This window comes from Acinonyx jubatus, chromosome B4 (assembly GCF_027475565.1).
Source record: "Acinonyx jubatus isolate Ajub_Pintada_27869175 chromosome B4, VMU_Ajub_asm_v1.0, whole genome shotgun sequence".
Lineage (NCBI taxonomy): Eukaryota > Metazoa > Chordata > Mammalia > Carnivora > Felidae > Acinonyx > Acinonyx jubatus.
Genome location: NC_069387.1, coordinates 45,602,010 through 45,620,808, shown reverse-complemented (window position 1 = coordinate 45,620,808; position 18,799 = coordinate 45,602,010). Strand labels below are relative to the sequence as shown.

At 41.1% G+C, this 18,799-nt stretch overlaps 1 protein-coding gene across 3 annotated transcripts in view; it reads left to right on the top strand.

Annotated features, from left to right (window-relative positions):
- The first annotated feature begins 667 nt into the window (after positions 1-667).
- GPR19 (G protein-coupled receptor 19) overlaps positions 668-18,799 on the top strand; it is a 40,945-nt gene continuing 22,813 nt past the window's right edge. Inside the window, exons 1-2 of one of the 3 annotated variants that reach the window (XM_027035588.2) lie at positions 668-1,138; positions 1,853-1,941. The gene's annotated coding sequence lies outside the window, so the exon portion shown is untranslated. The other 2 variants (XM_053225845.1, XM_053225844.1) reach the window with 2 other exon arrangements.

Genomic DNA, 18,799 nt, shown 5'->3' with positions numbered 1-18,799 from the left:
TTTTTTTTCTCCCCAAACAGATCCAGTCATGATAACATTAAGTTCCACCAGGTCTTCTCATTTTTTCTTAGTATCACAGACTTCTAAACCACCTGAAACGGATTCCGAAGGGAACTTAAAACCACCTTTTAACATTTGCTTATTGGTTTGTGCTTTTGATGGCTATTGCTTCTAGAGTTACCTCTCTTTTTGGTTTCTAAATTTGCATGGCTGCCTTTTGACTTTGCTTCAAAAGTCAGTCTTAATCCTGAGGCATTGCTCGAGCAAGACGGCCTTGGGGCTAGGTTTATTTGCATCTTTTCCATAACAGAGCCCATATTTTAAATATGTACCAAAATACTACCTGAGCTTTTGGATTTACTGTTGCTGCCTGTCACTTCTCAGTAATGGAGAGAGTGCTGCTGTCACCTTCGTCATGTTCATTCTAAAGCTCTTCCACGACAGGTCTGACAAGGCAAAGATTTCTAACTTTCAGGGTTTTCATTACCGTTCGTATTTTCGCTAGTTTCGGAATTACACGTAAAATGGCCTGTTCTTAACTTCCAGTCCGCCTTCCTGACTGAAAACATGACTTTCAGTATGAATTACATATCAAGACTAAACGCCGGCGCCCAGGAAGCGGGACAGAGCGGTCGCCCGAGTTGGTAAACAAACGCCGCGCAGGCGCACTGACAGCAGGAGGGTAAAGCGGTGGCCTGGTAGCCAATGGGGGATTTTTCGTATAGTGAAAAGTGGAGAAGCAAAACAAAACGCTGCTTCTTGAGGTGATAAACTGGTTGGCTTTTTCTACTTTTATTTATTTCTGGCTTTGGTTCCTGAGTGTCGCAGCCCTGGGGCCTTGCAGAGAAGTCCGTAGAATACCTCGACCCCCGAGAACTGCCGCTAGCGTGTCAGCTAGTTATACCGGCCTCATTTGTTCTCGCCGCAGAGTCTCGATCTTCTGTACACAACACTAATCCACCCGGCTTGGGAGGGTTTAAAAAAAAAAAAAAAAAAAAAAAGGCCTCACAACGCCGCACAAAATTTGCTACTCTTGGGCGCTTCCCCAAACAACGCGAGATCTGCCCGAGAGTAAACCGGCACTTCCAAGGGCACGATTGCGCATGCGCCTGACTAAATCGTTTTTCGCGGGAACAAGGTTTGAAACTTTGAAACTATCTGTGGGGTTAGTAGTAAACCAAATTTGGCCCTCCAGAAAGGTCCGAGGGAGTCAAGCACACACCGCTACGTTCTTCAAGATTTTGCAGTCATAACTCTGTATGACTGCGTAGTCGTCCCTTCTTTCCCTTGTATATTGGCTGTGAATTCTGTGTGAGAGGAGGGTTTCAGCGAATCCAGTAATAAAGAAGTGGGCGTGAGAGAGCGGATCAAGGTTTTAAAATAAGGATGACTTTTATGTGTTTGGAAAGATAACTCGGGGAGCGACTTAAAGGAATAAATCTGAGGGGGCCAAGATTTTTTTTTTTTTTTCTTTACTGGAGACCATGAGAGACTGCTGAACTGAGGTAATGCAGTGGGAAGGAGATGGGAAAATTTGAGAGGTAAATGAAGGCAGTAACTATACAGCACACGCGAGAGGTGAGACTAGAAAGACAGGACAATTGGCAAGGAGAAGAAGTTTTCCCGAAAATAGTGTGAACCTGTGCACGTTTGTAAACAGGCAGAAATGATGAGGCTGTGATTCGTAAGATGAAAATTGGGAAGTCCCTAAATGGGTGGAACAAGGAGGATTCTGAAACGCGTAGCCCTGAACAAGGACTGAGGTTAGGCTTAGAAAGAACAGTTAAAGTAACAAGAGTCAGGAATTTGGGAACTGTCTTGAGAGAACTGACCAATCTTACCTCTTTCTCAGGATACATGGGACACCTGCACAAGCATTGGATTTTTGTCCTGCAACGTCTGAAAGCTACCACGCAGACACCTGCAGGACTCTCTCTCCCAGTAAGTCCCCTGGTCCCTGCCACCTCCCACCCACCCTGTATGTCAGCAGGGATGCAATGTGGATTTCATGGAGTGACACGGTGGAATTTGTTACCAAGTCCCTTAAACATACCACTGGTGCGTTACAAAAATACATACTTCTAGCTCTAGTTACCCAGCTCACTATGTATTAGAGTTCATCTTGATATTGGCAGCAGTCTTGCGCAGCTTAGCCTCTATAATTTTGATTCTTTGTGTACTGTGTGGAGTCCAAGGCAGAGGAGCAATGGAGTACTTAATTTCATGAGTCCATCAAAAGAATGGTTTGTAGGTAGGCAGTATAGCTTCGTCTGTAAGAAAGACTAAATCTAGAAAGCCACAGGCTTTAAGTCGTAATGGAGTTTAAGTTTAAGCAGTAATGGAGAAAGACTGCAGGTATTAATTAGAGAATGGAAGTACTTCAATAAGGAAGTAGACCCCTGTTGGGGCGCCTGGGTGGCTCAGTCGGTTGAGCGTCCGACTTCAGCTCAGGTCATGATCTCGCGGTTGGTGGGTTTGAGCCCTGCGTCAGGCTCTGGGCTGACAGCTCAGAGCCTGGAGCCTGCTTCCGATTCTGTGTCTCCCTCTCTCTCTGCCCCTCCCCCGCTCATGCTCTGTCTCCCTTTGTCTCAAAAATAAAAAAACATTAAATTAAAAAAAAAAAAAGGGAGCTCTCCCTTGGAGCACTTCACTTCATTTTGGCAGCTTAAAGTATAGCCTAGTAGCTGGGCTATATGTATGCAATTCATGGAAAAATGTTCCAGGAAAAATTCATGGATGCAATAGAATAGTATTTCTGGGATAAAGCCTGGGTGTCTTATTTTAGGGAGTGGGATCATCCCGCTGTAGGAGGCATTGACATCTCAGTATGGTGTCACAGAAAGTGTGTGGAATTGGAAATCGGACCTGGGATTTGCCTTAGTCGGTTATGCAACCTCCCTGTGCCTCAGTTTCCCTATTTGTAAAATAAGAATAACAGTGCCTACCTCATAGGATGATTGTAAAGATGAAATGAGGTACTGTTGAGATGGCTGCATGAATTACTATATAGAACATATGTAATTTATGATCATCAAATGAGAATTTCTTCCCTGAACCTCCCACATTTATGCATGTCATCTACCCCTCAAATATGGAAGCCCTATGTAGCATTGGGCCATCTGTATTTAAGACAGGTTCTCTATGTTGCTTTCACCCTAGAATCATCTGGGGAGGTTTAAAAAAATGCCGAGGCTTCACTCTAGACCAATTATAAATCAGAATCTCTGGTAGTGGGGTCTGGACATCAGTACTTTTTAAAGCTCTTCATTTTGCTACTAAAGTTAAGAACCACTGCTTTAAGGGGCACCTGGGTGGCTCCGTCAGTTGGGCGTCTCACTCTGGTTCAGGTCATGGTCTTGCAATTTGTGGTTTCGAGCCCCACGTTGGGCTCTGTGCTGATGGTTTGGAGCCTGGAGCCTGTTTCAGAGTCTGTGTCTCCCTCTCTCTCTGTGCCTCCCCCACTTGCACTCTGTCTCTGTCTCTCTCAAAAAATAAATAAACATTAAAAAAGAAAAGAACCACTGCTTTAAGAGTTCTCTCTAGAAGAAGAAGAAAATTAGACTTGTGGTTTAAGACTACCCATCTGTATAGCTATATATTTGAAAAATTTCTCGAGGAATAAAGGCTGGTGTTTGAGATGGGCAAATGAGTAGGGCATAGTGAGCTGTATTCAGGAAAGAGGACACTATGATAAGAGTGTGGTAAGCATCTTGATTTGGGGAGAGGAAAGTGATGAGGTCAATAATATAGGCCCCAGAAATAAATGGGTCTTGCTGTAGAGATAGAGGACTTTGAGTCTCCCAAGTTGATTTTTTGATCTAGGACAGGCAACGCAGATGATGATGTCTTTATTGCTTTACCATGTGGTAAATCTTGGGCTGATGTCTGTAGTGGGGTGGGGTTACCTTCCTGGCTCTGCCCCATTAGTTCAGGGTCGGGGGGGCATCATGGCCTCACTGAAGTGTATGATGTGAAGGTGCATGTGGGGAAGTATGCAGCAGGCCATTGGCCATGAATCCTATCAGGGTTGTGGCTGCTTTGACTACACAAGTAGTTTTGTTGGTAGTAACAGATGACAAAGGTGAGATGTAAGCCTATTTTTGTAGCCTTTTAGTGAATAGAAAATCACTTGGAACGGGAGGGATGGCATGTCTGGGTCAAGAATTTGAGCTTCTAAGAGATAAGTGACTTTTTAGTAGGACAACTCTTGCTTCTAGGGATATAAGTGATTCAGAAGTTGAAACCACCTTATTACTTCAGTCTTTGGATGGCTAACTCCAAATGTAGCAGTAATGGCCAGAAATATCTTCTGCCACATAAGGTAACCTGTCTTTAATCGGGTCCCTTTTCTTGAGAAGCACATTCGTTTGTCTAGTCATTTGCAAGAGCATTGGGGAAATGACTCAACATTATTGGCTAGGTAAGGAGAGAAGGGAGCCAGAGACTCTCCAGGGGTCAATAGAGGTTATGAAGCAGAAGTGAGGAGTGGAATGGGGTAGGAGGATAGGGAACTCTGGTTAAGGAGGGAAGTATGTTGAAAGTTAGAAATAGAAAAATCCCAAGCAGTGACAGGTTAGTCCAACTGTTATAAAAATATGTGAAGGGGCACCTGGGTGGCTCAGTCGGTTAAGCGTCTGACTTTGGCTCAGGTCATGATCTCATGGTTCGTGGGTTTGAGCCCTGTGTTGGGCTCTGTGCTGACAGCTCAGAGCCTGGAGCCTGCTTTGGATCCTATGTCTCCCTCTCTCTGCCCCTCCCCCACTCATGCTCTGTCTCAGTCTCTCAAAAATAAATAAACATTTAAAAAAGTTTTTTTAAATATGTGAAAATAGGAGTGCTACCTACCTGAGATTCTATAACAAGAAATACCACAGACAGACCACTCGGTAGGGCTTCCGCAATTTATACGGGGGTGAGAATGGATTAGAGTACTCTGGAATGCTCACCCTTATCAAGGGCATAAAAAGGCAAGATGGTGACTGGGAAAGGGGTCTCAAAGAGGATATTTGAGTGAAGTTTTTGGAATGCCGTTAGACAAACAAATCAGGGAGAGAGAGGTGGCACACTCTTACCCAAAATGTAAGCTTCCCTATCTGTAGCAGGCACAAACGGGGGAGGGGGAAAGCCTGGACTTTAAGTTAAGGGGCAAATCGTGACTAATATACAGGACTGGATATTTTAATTGCTATTTTTACCTAAAAGTGACCAGAAAAAGGATGGGACTGCCCAGGTTTTCTTTTGGGGATGGGAGAAGACCCAACCCCTGCAGAGTGTTTTTAGACGGACAGTAGAGAATAAAACTTAAGTTGTTTTAAGTCAGTCCCCAAAAGTCCTGTTTGTTCAATGTGCTGGAACATTATTGTTGAGCACCTACTTTGCTTTTAGATTTTAATTTTTTAAATTTTATTTAAATCCAAGTCAGTTAACATACAGTGTAATAATGGTTTGAGGAATAGAATTTAGTGATTTATCACTTACATATAACACCCAGTGCTCATCCCAACAAGTGCCCTCCTTAATACCCATCACTCATTTAGCCCATTCCCTCCACTCAACACCCCTCCAGCAACCCTCAGTTTGTTCTCTGTATTTAAGAGTCTCTTATGGTTTGCCTCCCTCTCTGTTTTTATCTTATTTTTCCTTCCCTTACCCTATGTTCATCTGTTTTGTTTCTTAAATTCCACATATGAGTGAAATCATATATTTGTCTTTCTCTGACCAACTTATTTTGCTTAGCATAATACGTTCCAATACCATCCATGAAATGGTATGATTTCATTCTCTTTGGTCGCCAAGTAATATTCCATTGTATATATACCACATCTTCTTTATCCATTCATCAGTCAATGGACATTTGGTCTCTTTCCATACTTTAGCTATTGTCAATAGTGCTGCTATAAACACTGGGGGGGAGGGGTGCCCCTTCAGATCTGCATTTTTATATCCTTTGGATAAATACCCTGTAGGGCAATTGCTAGGTCATAGGGTAGCTCTGTTTTCAATATTTTGAGGAATCTCCATACTGTTTTCTAGAGTGGCTGCACCAGTTTGCATTCCCACCAGCAGTGCAAAAGTGTTTCCTTTTCTCCACATCGTCACCAACATCTGTTGTTTCCTGAGTTGTTATTCTGACAGGTGTGGGGTGGTAACTCATTGTGGTTTTGATTTATAGTTTCCTGATGATGAGTGATGTTGAGCATCTTTTCATGTGTCTGTTAGCCATCTGGATGTCTTCTTTGGAAAAGTGTCTGTTCATGCCTTTTGCCTGTTTCTTCACTGGATTATTTGTTTTTTGGGTATTGAGTTTGATAAGTTCTTTAAAAAAATTTTTTTTTAACGTTTATTTATTTTTGAGACAGAGAGAGACAGAGCATGAACGGGGGAGGGTCAGAGAGAGAGGGAGACACAGAATCTGAAACAGGCTCCAAGCTCTGAGCAGTCAGCACAGAGCCTGACGCGGGGCTCGAACTCACGGACCGTGAGATCGTGACCTGAGCCGAAGTCGGACGCTTAATGGACTGAGCCACCCAGGCGCCCCAATGAGTTTGATAAGTTCTTTATAGATTTTGGATACTAATTGTTTGTCTGCCATGTCATTTGCAAATATCTTCTCCCATTCCACCAATTGCCTTTAAGTTTTGTTGATTGTTTCCTTCTCTGTGCAGAAGCTTTTTTATCTTGATGAGGTCCCAGATAGTTCATTTTGCTTTTGTTTCCCTTGCCTCCAAAGACATGTCTAGTAAGAAGATGCTGTGGCTGAGTTCAAAGAGGTTGTTGCCTGTTTGAAGTCTGGAATTGTTTTGCCTTCAGCTTTGTTTTTCTTTTTCAACATTACTTTGGCTATTCGGGCTCTTTTGTGGTTCTGTACAAATTTTAGGATTGTTTGTTTTAGCTCTGTGAAGAATTCTTGTGCTTTTTTGATAGGGTTTCCATTGAATGTGCAGTATAGACATTTTAACAATACTTGTTTCTCCAGTCCATGAGCATGGAATGTTTTTCCATTTCTTTGTGTGTTCTTCAGTTTCTTTCATAAGCTTTCTATAGTTTTCAGCATGCACATCTTTTACCTCTTTGGTTAGGTTTATTCCTAGGTATTTTATGGTTCTCGGTGCAATTGTAAATGGGATTGATTCCTTGATATCTCTTTCTGTTGCTTCATTAGTAGTGTATAGAAATGCAACCAATATCTTTACAATGATTTTATATCCTGCGACTTTGCTGAATTCATGTATCGGTTCTAGCAGTTTTTTTGTGAAATCTTTCAGGTTTTCCATGTAGAGTATCATGTCATCTGTGAGGAGTGAAAGTTTGACTTCTTTGCCAATTTGGATGCCTTTCATTTTGTTTTGTTGTCTGATTGCTGAGGCTAGGACTTCCAACACTATGTTAAACAACAGTGGTGAGAGTAGACATCTCTGTCATGTTACCGATCTCAGGGGGAAGCTCTCAGGATGTTATTAGCTGTGGGACTTTCATATATGGCTTTTATGATGTTAAGCTATGTACTTTCTATCCTGACTTTCTTGAGGGTTTTTATTAAGAAACGATGCTGTATTTTGTCAAATGCTCTTTCTGCATCTATTGACAGGATCATATGGTTCTTATCCTTCTATTAATGTGATGTGTCACGTTGATTGATTTGCGAATATTGAACCAGCTCTGCAGCCCAGGAATGAATCCTACTTGATCTTGGTGAATAATTTTTTTAATATACTGTTGAATTCGATTTGCCAGTATCGTGTTGAGAATTTTTGCATCTGTGTTCATCAGAGATATTGGCTGTAATTCTCCTTTTTAGTGGGGTCTTGTCTGGTTTGGAGATCAAGGTAATGCTGGCTTCATAGAATCAATCTGGAAGCATTCCTTCCGTTTCTACTTTTTGGAACAGCTTGAGAAGAATAGGTATTAACTCTGCTCTAAATGTCTGATAGAATTCCCCTATGAAGCCATCTGGCCCAGGACTTTTATTTGTTGGGAGATTTTTGATAACCTATTCAATTTCTTCACTGGTCATGGGTCTATTTGAATTTTCTATTTCTTCCTGTTTGAGTTTTGGTAGTGTGTGAGTGTCTAGGAATTTGTCCATTTCTTCCAGGTTGTCCAGTTTTTTGGCATATAATTTTGCATAGTATTTTCTACTAATTGTTTGTATTTCTGAGGTGTTCATTGTAATCTCTCCTGTTTCATTCATGATTTTATCTATTTGGGTCCTCTGTCTTTTCTTTTTGAGAAGTTTGGCTAGGGGTTTATCAATTTTGTTTATTCTTTCAAAAAACCAGCTCTTAGATTCATTGATCTGTTTTGTTTTGTTTTTGGATTCTATGTTATTTATTTCTGTTCTAATCTTTATTATTTCTCTTCTGCTGGCTTTGGGCTTTCTTTTCTGCTTCCTCCTTTAGGTGTGAAATTAGGTTCTGTATTTGGGACCTTTGTTACTTTTTTTTTTAACATTCATTTTTGAGAGACCGAGAATGCGAGTGGGGGAGGGGCAATGAGAGAGGGAGACACAAAATCCAAAGCAGGCTCCAGGCTCTGAACTGTCAGCACAGAGCCCGATGTAGGGCTCAGACTCACACACTGTGAGATCATGACCTGAAGTCGGACACTTAACCAACTGAACCACCCAGGTGCCCCGGAACCTCTCTTACTTCTTGGATTGCAGTGTATCTTAGGCCTGCCTGTGCTGCATCCCAAAGGGTTTGGACTGTTGTGTTTTCATTTTCATTTGTTTCCATATATTTTTAAAATTATTCTTTAATTTCCTGGTTGACCCATTCATTCTTTAGTAGGATATTCTTTAACCTCCATGTATTTAGGGGCTTTCCAAATTTTTTCTTGTGGTTGGTTTCAAGTTGTGATCTGAAAATATATATAGTATGATCTCAATCCTTTTATATTTGTTGAGGGCTGTTTTGTGACCCAGTATGTGATCTATTTTGGAGAATGTTCCATGTCACTTGAGAAGAATGTATATTCTGCTGCTTTTGGATGGAAAGTTGTGAATATATCTGTTAAGTCCATCTGGTCTAATGTGTCATTCAGGACTGTTGTTTCCTTATTTATTTTTCTGCCTACGTGATCCATCCATTGTTGTAAGTGGAGTATTGCAGTCCCCTACAATCACTATTATTATCTATACATTTATTTATGTTTGTGATTAACTGATATATATATTTGGGTACCTCCATGTTGGGGATGTAAACATTTACAATGGTTAGATCTTCTAAATGGATAGACCCCTTAATTATGATATAATGCCCTTCTTCATCTCTTGTTACAATCTTTGTTTTAAAGTCTAGTTTGTCTGATATAAGTATGGCTATTCTGGCTTTCTTTCACTGTCTAGTAGCATGATAGATAGTTCTCCATCTCCTCACTTTCAATCTGCAGGTGTCCTCAGGTGTAAAATGAGTCTCTTATAGGCAGAATATAGATGGATCTTGTTTTTTTATCCATTCTGATACCCTATGTCTTTTGATTGGGGCATTTGGTCCATTTACATTCAGGGTGATTGTTGAAATACATGGATTTAGTGTCATTGTGTTATCTGTAGGTTTTGTGCTTGTGGTGATATCTCTGGTCCTTTGCAGCATTCCACTCACAGAGTCCCCCTTAGGATCTCCTGCAGGGCTGGTTTAGTGGTCATGAACTCCTTAAGTTTTTGTTTGGGAAAGTCTTTATCTTTCCTTCTATTTTGAATGACAGCCTTGCTGGATAAAGGATTAAGTATGTTGAATATTTCCTGCCACTCCCTTCTGGCCTGCCAAATTTCAGTGGACAGGTTTGCTACTACCCTTTTGTATCTACCCTTGTAGGTTAAGGCCCATTTGTCCCTAGCTGCTTTCAGAATTCTCGTTATCTTTGTATTTTGCCAGTTTCAGTATGATATGTCATGGTGTTGACCTTTTTTTGTTGTTTTCGAAGGGAGTTCTCTATGTCTCTTATACTTGGATGCCTGTTTCCTTCCCCAGATTAGGAAAGTTCTCAGCTATAATTTGTTCAAATAAACCTTTTGCCCCTTTCTCTCTTCTTCTAGAACTCCTATGATATGGATATTATTTCATTTCATTGAATCGCTTAGGTCTCTAATTCTCCCCTTGTGGTGTAGTAACTTCCTTTCCCTCTTTTTTTCAGCTTCATCATTTTCCATAATTTTATTTTCTATTTCACCTGTTCTCTCCTCCGCTTCTTCTGTCCTCACTGTCACTGCACCTAGTTTATTTTGCATCTCATTTATAGCATTTTTTAATTCATCATGACTATTTCTTAGGTCTTTGATCTCTGCAGCAATAGATTCTCTGCTGTCTTCTATGATTTTTCCAAGCCCAGCTATTAGTCTTATGACTGTTATTCTAAATTCTTGTTCAGATATATATTTTATATGTTTTAAGCAATTCTCTGACTGTCATTTCTTCCTGGAATTTCTTTGAGGAGAATTCTTCTGTTTCATCATTTTGGCTAGTTTTCTGTCTTTTACATGCTTTAGTAGCTTGTTATATGTCCTGCACCTGCAAGTAATACTATATTAAAAAGGGGTCATACACTGTCCAGGGCTTGGAACTTCAGGAAGTATTTTTGGAGTGTGTCAGTGCTCTCTGTTGTTGTGTATTGCCTGCTCTATCCCACTGGTCAGTCTTCTACAAAGCTCCTCCTTACTCGTAGTAGTGGATTGTTTAGACTTTCCACCAGGTATGCTTTAATTTGTTGTTGAAGTAACTCTGGAAAAAAGGAATGGGCAGGGGACCTGATCTCATACGAGGAGAAAAATGAAAGGGGCAAAAAAAAAAAAAAAAGACCAAGTAGAGAATCAAAGAAACTTTAAGGCTTAATCCAGAGAAAGGAAAATAAAGAGGGAGGTATAGAAGAGGTATAAAGGAATAGAGTAAAAATGCCTGATTAAAAAAACCAACAAAGAGAAAGAAAAAAAATAAAGAAAAAATATATATAATAAAAATTGACCAAAAATCAAATCAGAAACTATGAGCCTGATTCTAAAGGGAAAAAAAAAAAAAAAAAAAGAAGAAGAGGGTAAAAAGAAAAAGAAGAGAAGGAAAGAAAGAAAAGAGGGGAAAAAAAGAGCAACAGACTAACATACACAACCGCAGGACAGTTGTCTGTTGGTGCCTGGGACCTGCAGCTGTGATGGTCTGGATGAGATGCTGCTTGGTTTGGGTCAGTGTTAATCTCTCTAGGAAGCAGGTCCCGCCTCCACTGGGGGCCGCTGTCCTGTTCTCTGAAGCCCCACCGTGTTGGTAATGGAGATAAAAATGGTAACACCCCAATCTCTCCTCCCCTGACTAGTGTCTCAAACCACACGGTTTAGGCGGTCCTCACAGAGTAGTCCCAGTGGTCAGCCTATCCTGCTCCACAGTCTCCCACACCTCCTAGGCAGTGGGCTGGGATTCAGCACCTGTTTTTAAAGGATCCTGCACCATGCAACCCCGTTCTGGGGTAGCACCACTCCATTCTCCCAACATGTTGGGCGCCTGCAGACTCTTTGGTCCTTGGCGGGGCAATAACCTCTCTTCCCACAGTACTCCAGGAAGGGGATTATTCTCTCCCAGTGTGCCCCTGAGATTGCTACCAAGCCCTGGGGCTGGCTCCCCACCCCTAGGTGTTGTTTGGAGAAAATCGCACACTTTTGAAAATTAGGATCTTCAGCTCCTAAGGCTGTTTACGAAGTAGAGACTGGTACTCTGTATTTCTCGTTCCTCAGTCTGTGATCTGGAGATGTTTTTCTCTCGTCCTAACACACAACCACAATATACAGCTTCTCTTTCTCTCCCCTTTGTCTCTCCACGTAAGGGGATCTCTCCCCTCCGTGCCCACTCTGTTATATGTCCCCCAATTCACCTACACGCACCTCTGTCTGGCCAAGCTGTCTCCCTCCACCTGTGGAGATTTTTCCGTCACTCTGCAGATAGATTTCCTGGGTGTTTCAAGTGTTCTGGCCTCAATACAGCTGTGTTTGAGGGACGAGGGAAATCCCAGCCCATTTCTCTGTCATCTTCTGAAGTCTGTATCATATTTTCTTTATCCATTCATTTATTGACAGACACTGAGATTGTTTCCATATCTTGACTACTGTGAATGATGCTTCGTGAACCTGGAATGCAGATATCTTTTTAAGATACTGATTTTATTTCCTTTAGAGATAGAGATATTCCCAGAAATGGGATTGCTAGATTATATGGTAGTTTGTTTTTAATTGAAATTGGGTTACTTAGATAGGAACATTGAACTGGTAAGGTCATGTACATTTCAGAGCCAGCTGGGTCTGTTGGGACCAGCCATTTGGGGGCCAGTAATGCAATGTAAAGCAGGATGAACTGATACCAAAAGAGAAGCAGGTGTGGGGCACCTGGGTGGCTCAGGCAATTAAACATTCAGCTCAGGTCATGATCTCACAGTTCGTGAGATTAAGCCCTACATTGAGCTCTGTGCTAATAACATGGTGCCTGCTTGGAATTTTCTCTCCCTCACATGTGCACACTCTCTCCTTCTCTCAAAATAAATACATAAATACGAATTTTAAAAAAGAGAGAAGCAGGTGAACATAGCTGATGATGAGAAAGTAAGAGATGATAGGCATTGTAGCCTCATAGAGAAAGAAGTAGAGACAGTGCCAGTCTTGGCTCTGACAGCTTTCTGGTCACTTGTCAAGTCCTGTCTTAGGTGTGTCTTCCTGTTCTAGAATTCCCTACAGTTCTTCTGAGTCTTTGTAACCTACTTCCATCTACTTAGCTTTTCTTCCCCCAGACAACACTGTTAAGTGGCTAATTGTTTCTCCCCTTCCTAGTGTCTTGACTTAATGAAACCACATAACTTCTGTATAAGGAACATACACATATGTAGTAGGGACACTTAATTTAACTTATTAACTCAGCTATGCCAAGAAAGAATAGGTATCTTGTTTTTTCCAGAGTTTTCACTTGTGTATTAGTCACCTATTACTATATAACAAAATACCTCAAAACATAGTAACTTGAAACAATAATAAACACCTCATAATTTCTGTGGGTCAGGAATTTGGGAGCAACTCAGCTTAGCAGTTCTGGCTTCGGGTGTCAAACATGGTTGCAGTCCTAATATTGATGAGAACTGCAGTCACCTGACTAGGGCTGGAGGATCTGCTGCCATGGCAACTCACTCATGGTTGCTCCTTGGTGCTGGTTGGTGAGAGGCCTGTTTTCCATATGTGGGCCCCTTCATAAGATAGCTTGAATGTCCTGACATGGTAGCTGGCTTCCCCCAGAATGAACAGTCCAAGAAGTTAGCGAGCCAGGCAGAAACTATCCTTATTATGACCCGGCTTTAGAAGGTACATAGAATCCCTTCTGCCACATTCTTTTCATTGGAAATAGGCTACTAAGTCAGGTCCACATTCAAGGGGAGTAGTATTAGGTATCACCATTTGAAGGGAGTCATATCATATTTTAAAACCATTGTTAGGTTACAGGGGAAAAAAAACCCTAAGTGTCTAATTCAGTCTCAGATATAGTTCAATTTCATTGAACAATTCCTTTAAGTAGTATAAGTCTCCTTTGGATAAAATATGTTTCATGTTTCACAATGCCTTCCGAGGAGGTCCTGCATCTTCTCTGAAGATAACATCCATTTGTATGGGGGGTGGGGAAGGGTAATGTACACATTCTTGTGGAATTGATGAGAGAGATGGAATCCCCTGGCTTCATTCTGGACCTAGAGTATGTACTGGCAGTTTTCTGGCATGATGTCCCTTGTTGGCCTGATCACCGGGGAATCTGCTGGCCTGTGATGCTGAAGCCTGGAGCTGGTGAATTCATGGCCCATTTTTGGCTTCAGGCAAAGTTCCCAGGGAGTACTGGCTACCTCCCCTTGCGGACTCAGCTTCTTCTTGGCCCATGCTATGGAGTCACCTCATCTGTCCATGGCAGCCCCCTGGCTGTTAGTTCAGCATCCATGCTTCAAGGGAATAGGAACAGCTTGGGACAGTTGACTGCTGTATCTCTGTCTGACTACACTGTTGGAGACTTGCCATTGGCCCAAATAGCTATGGAAAGTGCAGAGAGTGTGGTATGAGGGACCTGGGCAGTGGTCCCCAAAGAGGAGCAATGGTAGAGATCCTCTCAACATGGAGGCAATTCACTGTGGTATGCAGAATAAGGGCTCCCTAATGATGTCCATGTCCCAACCCCTGGAACCTGTGAATATGTTACCTTACAAAGCAAAAGGGACTTTGTAGATACAATTAGGTTAAGGACCTTGAAAGGGGAGATTATCTGAGTGGGCCCAATCTAATGACATTGGTTCTTGAAATAACCTTTTCAGTCTGAGGTCAGAGTCAAAGGGAGATGTGACTATGGAATAATGGTTAGAGAGGTACAAAGTTGTTGGTTTTAAAGATGGAGTGAGAGGGCTATGAGCCAAGGAATGTGGGGGGCTGGAAAAGGTAAGGAAATAGATTCTGTCTCTGTAGCCTCCAGAAAGGAATGCAGCCCTGCCATCACCATGATTTTAGTCCAGTAAGACCCATGTCAGATTTCTAAGCTATAAAACTTTAATATTTGTGTTGTTTTAAGCCACTAAGTTTGTGATAATTTGTTATAGCCACAGTAGAAAATGAGTACACTCATATCCAACTTCGGCCTAGAAAGAGGTCAAGTCCAGTTTTCTGACTGCTTTATTCTCCTTATCTCTCTTTCTCACTAAACCTGACCTGGAAAGGGACAGACTCCATGTGGCATGTCCTTGTTCTAGCATAGAACAGTATTTATTACTTTTTCATTCAGATGACAAAGTTTAAGTACAATAAACACCCATACACTCTTCCCCTAGATTCACCAATTGTATTGTTTTGCCATATTTTCTCACACTTTCTGTATATATACATACATATATTTTCTTGTTGTTGAACTATTTGAAGGTAACTTGCATTCGTCTTGACACTTTATCCTGAATACTTAAGCATTTCCTAAGAATAAAAAAATTCTCCTATAAACCATTTCCTACACCTAATATAAATAACAATTCTGTGATGTCATCTAATATCCATTTCACAATGCAAATTTCACCAATTGTCCCCAAAATATTTTTAATTAATTAATTAATTTTTATTAGAGAAAGAGAACGGGAATGGAGAAGAGGGGCAGAGGTAGAGAGAGAGAAAGAAACTCAAGCTGGCTCCACACTAAGCAATCATGACCTGAGCTGATATCAAAAGTCAGATGCTCAAGCTGACTGAGCCACCCAGATGCCTCCCAAAAATATTTTATAGCTACTTATTTCCATTCTCTCTCCCTCCCCAGTCAGCACGCCAGCAAATCATATCCTTTGCAACTGTGGTCTTTAGTCTCTTTTAATCTGTAACAGCACACCCTTCAAGCAGCACACCTGGTTTTTTTGTTTGTTTGTTTGTTTGTTTGTTTTTAAGTTTATTTCTTTTGAGAGAGAGCATGTGTGCACAAGCAGGGAAGGGGCAGAGAGAAAGAAAGACAAAATCCCAAGCAGACTCTGTACTGAGCCCGATATGGGGATGGAACTCATGAATTGTGAGATCATGACCTGAACCAAGATCAAGAGTTAGATGCTTAACCGACTGCCACCCAGGTGCCCCTGTTTTATTTTCATTTCATGACATTGACTTTTGGTAAGTCTAGATAAGTTCCCTTGTAGAATAGTCTGTATTCTCAATTTGGCTGATTATTTCCTCATAACATCTTATGACTTGTTCTCCAACCCCTGCCCTTTAAAAAAAACTAGATGCTATGAATAGAAGTTTGTTTAGATTCAGGTTGAACATTTTATGAAAGAGTACTTCATTAGTAATATTGGGTAGTTCACATTGCTTCATGTTGGCACATAATTGCAAGTTGTTTGGTGGCATAGTCAAGATGGTGACGACCCCCCCCCCCCCCACTTCCAGAATACATTTGCCTTTGCAGTTTGCAAATCATCTACAAACAACCTGTCCTCATTTAATAGTTTGAATGCCCATTTTGGTCCTTTACTGAATAGGTTATTTCATTGAGGGCTGCTCCTAACTATTATACTTTGCATTCATTAGCTGGCATTCTTTTGTAAAAAGAGCTTTGTTTTAAGAAAACTATTTAAAAAATTTTTTTTAATGTTTATTTTTGCTAGGGAGAGAGAGACAGAGCGAAAGCAGGGGAGGGGCAGAGAGAGAGACACACACACAGAATTGAAAGCAGGCTCCAGGCTCTGAGCTGTCAGCACAGAGCCTGACACAGGGCTCAAACTCACAAACTGCGAGATAATGACCTGAGCTGAAGTTGGACGCTTAACTGACGGAGCTACCCAGGTGCCCCTTAAGAAAACTATTTTAATAAATCTCTCAGACAGTTGGACAGTAGTTTGCTTTTGATTTGGTTTAAAGCAATCAGAAAGTTCATGATTTTTTTTAAGTTTATTTTTATTTATTTTGAAAGAGAGAGCGCATCCAAGCAGGGGAGAGGCAGAGAAAGGGAGAGAGAGAATCCCAAGCAGGCCCTGTGCCATCAGCACAGAGCCCAATGCAGGGCTTGATCCCACAAACCATGAGATCATGACCTGAGCCAAAATCAATTGTTTGATGCTTAACTGACTGAGCCAGGTGCCCTGGTCTCAAATAATTTAAAGCAATCTTTTTAATTTCTCCTGTCAGAGGCCCTTAGTAGTGAATCACATTACAATCAATTGACAAGTAATTTTAGTCTAGTCCATTATTCACGATGCAGAATAGTATAGTGTAGTGTGCCTGCTCTGGAGTCAGATTAAATAGTTCCAAATCCTTATTCCCACACTAACTAGCTGTGTAGTTTGGGGCACATTACTTATCCTCTTTAAGCCTCAGTCACTTCTATAAAACAAGAAAGTCTGTAAGAGTACCTGTCTCATGGTTTGGGAGGAGGATTAAATGACATGTACTAAATAAATGGGACATGTTAAACATTAGCTGTTTTTCTTGTTCTCGTTATTGTTATTGACTAAGAAAAGATAGATGATATCTAAGTCACTGTCCTGCTGGCTTTCTAAGAATTTCTTCAAACACCTATCGGCTTTCCTGATAAATGAATTTTCTGAAAGCTACAAGCATTAGAATTAGCCAAGTTGAAATTCTCTGTCTTATTTAGAAAAACTGGGATTAACCTGGCTCTTCTCCTAAAATAAAAGAAGTAAATACATCTTAAGCTGTGAATGTTGAGCCAGGAAGAAATTTTGATTTCTTGAAATTATACTCCAGCTTCCTTGTGCAGCCTCTTTTTTTTTTTTTTTTTTTTTTTTTTAACAGAGTTTGCATTCCTGCACATTAGAAGTATTTCTGCCAGGGTGACTGGGTGGCTCAGTCGGTTAAGCATCCGGCTTCGGCTTGGGTCATGGTCTCACGGTTTGTGGGTTTGAGCCCTGCATCAGGCTCTGCGCTGACAGCTTGGAACCTGGAACCTGGTTCGGATTCTGTTTCTCCCTCTCTCTCTGCCCCTCCCCGCTCACACTCTGTCTCTCTTTCAAAAATAAACATTAAGAAAATTTTTGAAAGTATTTCTGCCCTCCAAGATAAATATCTAGAATTGCCATGGTAAGGACTCTGAGTTAGAAACAATCAGTTATATGCCAGCCTAATGACATAAACGTAGAGCTTGCTTAAATTCCTGATGGAGGTAGTCCAAATTCTATCCAAAGGATTGACTTTAATCAAATTTATTTTTATTTAATATCATTCAGCAACTCACATTCAAAAATATTTGTGCTTTCTCCTATAAAATTGTAAAACATTCACAAATTGTTCCTTGTGTCAACAATCAGGTGTGGTTGTAAAGTTAAGGCTGTTAGGACTTAAGATGAATGGCTTCGTAAAAATCAGAAGTCCCAACCTGAGAAAAATATAGATTCCTGTGTCCTTCCCCCAACTCTGTGATGGCACTCCACAGTCACCCTGTGAAGCTGGCATTTTCATTCAGTTGCACCTAAATAGATTTTTAGGGAAAAAAGCAGAGGAGTATGGAGGGAGTTAGCATCACAGTGTCCATACTAATTTCTAGAATCCTTTTAGGATTTAGGGTCAGCAACAATTTAATAAGGAAAGGGCCCATTAGGTAAATTTGGCTCTGAAAATGCTAATTGAAAGTCCTCCTCAGCAATTCAGTCCTTTTTCCTCTTCCTTTCTTTAGTCAGCAGGGTCCCATGGTGACCGGTTCTGAAAGAAATCATCCCCTTCAGCTGTTACCTAGCACCATGGCAACAGGGACGTCAGCAAAGCAGGATAGACCCTGCACAAAAACAGTTTCTACTAGGCTTCCTCCCTGCTTCTCTAATTCAACCCTGCCTGAGGCCTAGGAATGGGGCTAAGGACATCTTGATATACACACTTAAGAAATCCTGTGTGTTTCTGTGTTTTATTTTGTCTTGTTCATGAGCATAGATATATGGGTGTATAGTAAACTATGTTATGAGAATTTCCCCTCCCCCTAAAACATGGAGCATATCTAAAGGGTGGAGATGGGTGATGGGATGGCAACAGGGAGGTAGGTACGCATGGGATGGTCTTTGTAATGATATGTAAAAATTGTAATTATAAAGTAGCAATAAATTGATAGTAGGAAACATCATGGCCCTAAATATGTGGTCTGACTTATATTTAGACACAAGACCTCAGGGAAATATTTTTAAAATATTTTTATTTACCTGAGAGTGAAGTAGACAAATGGCTTTAATGAACGCTGAAGGGGGTGCAATGCTGTCCTTGGTGCTGAACACTCAGTTGTCTCAGTTATGCTAAGTGGGTTCCAGACGGAGGTTAGGGAACACCTTGTCACATTAGGGT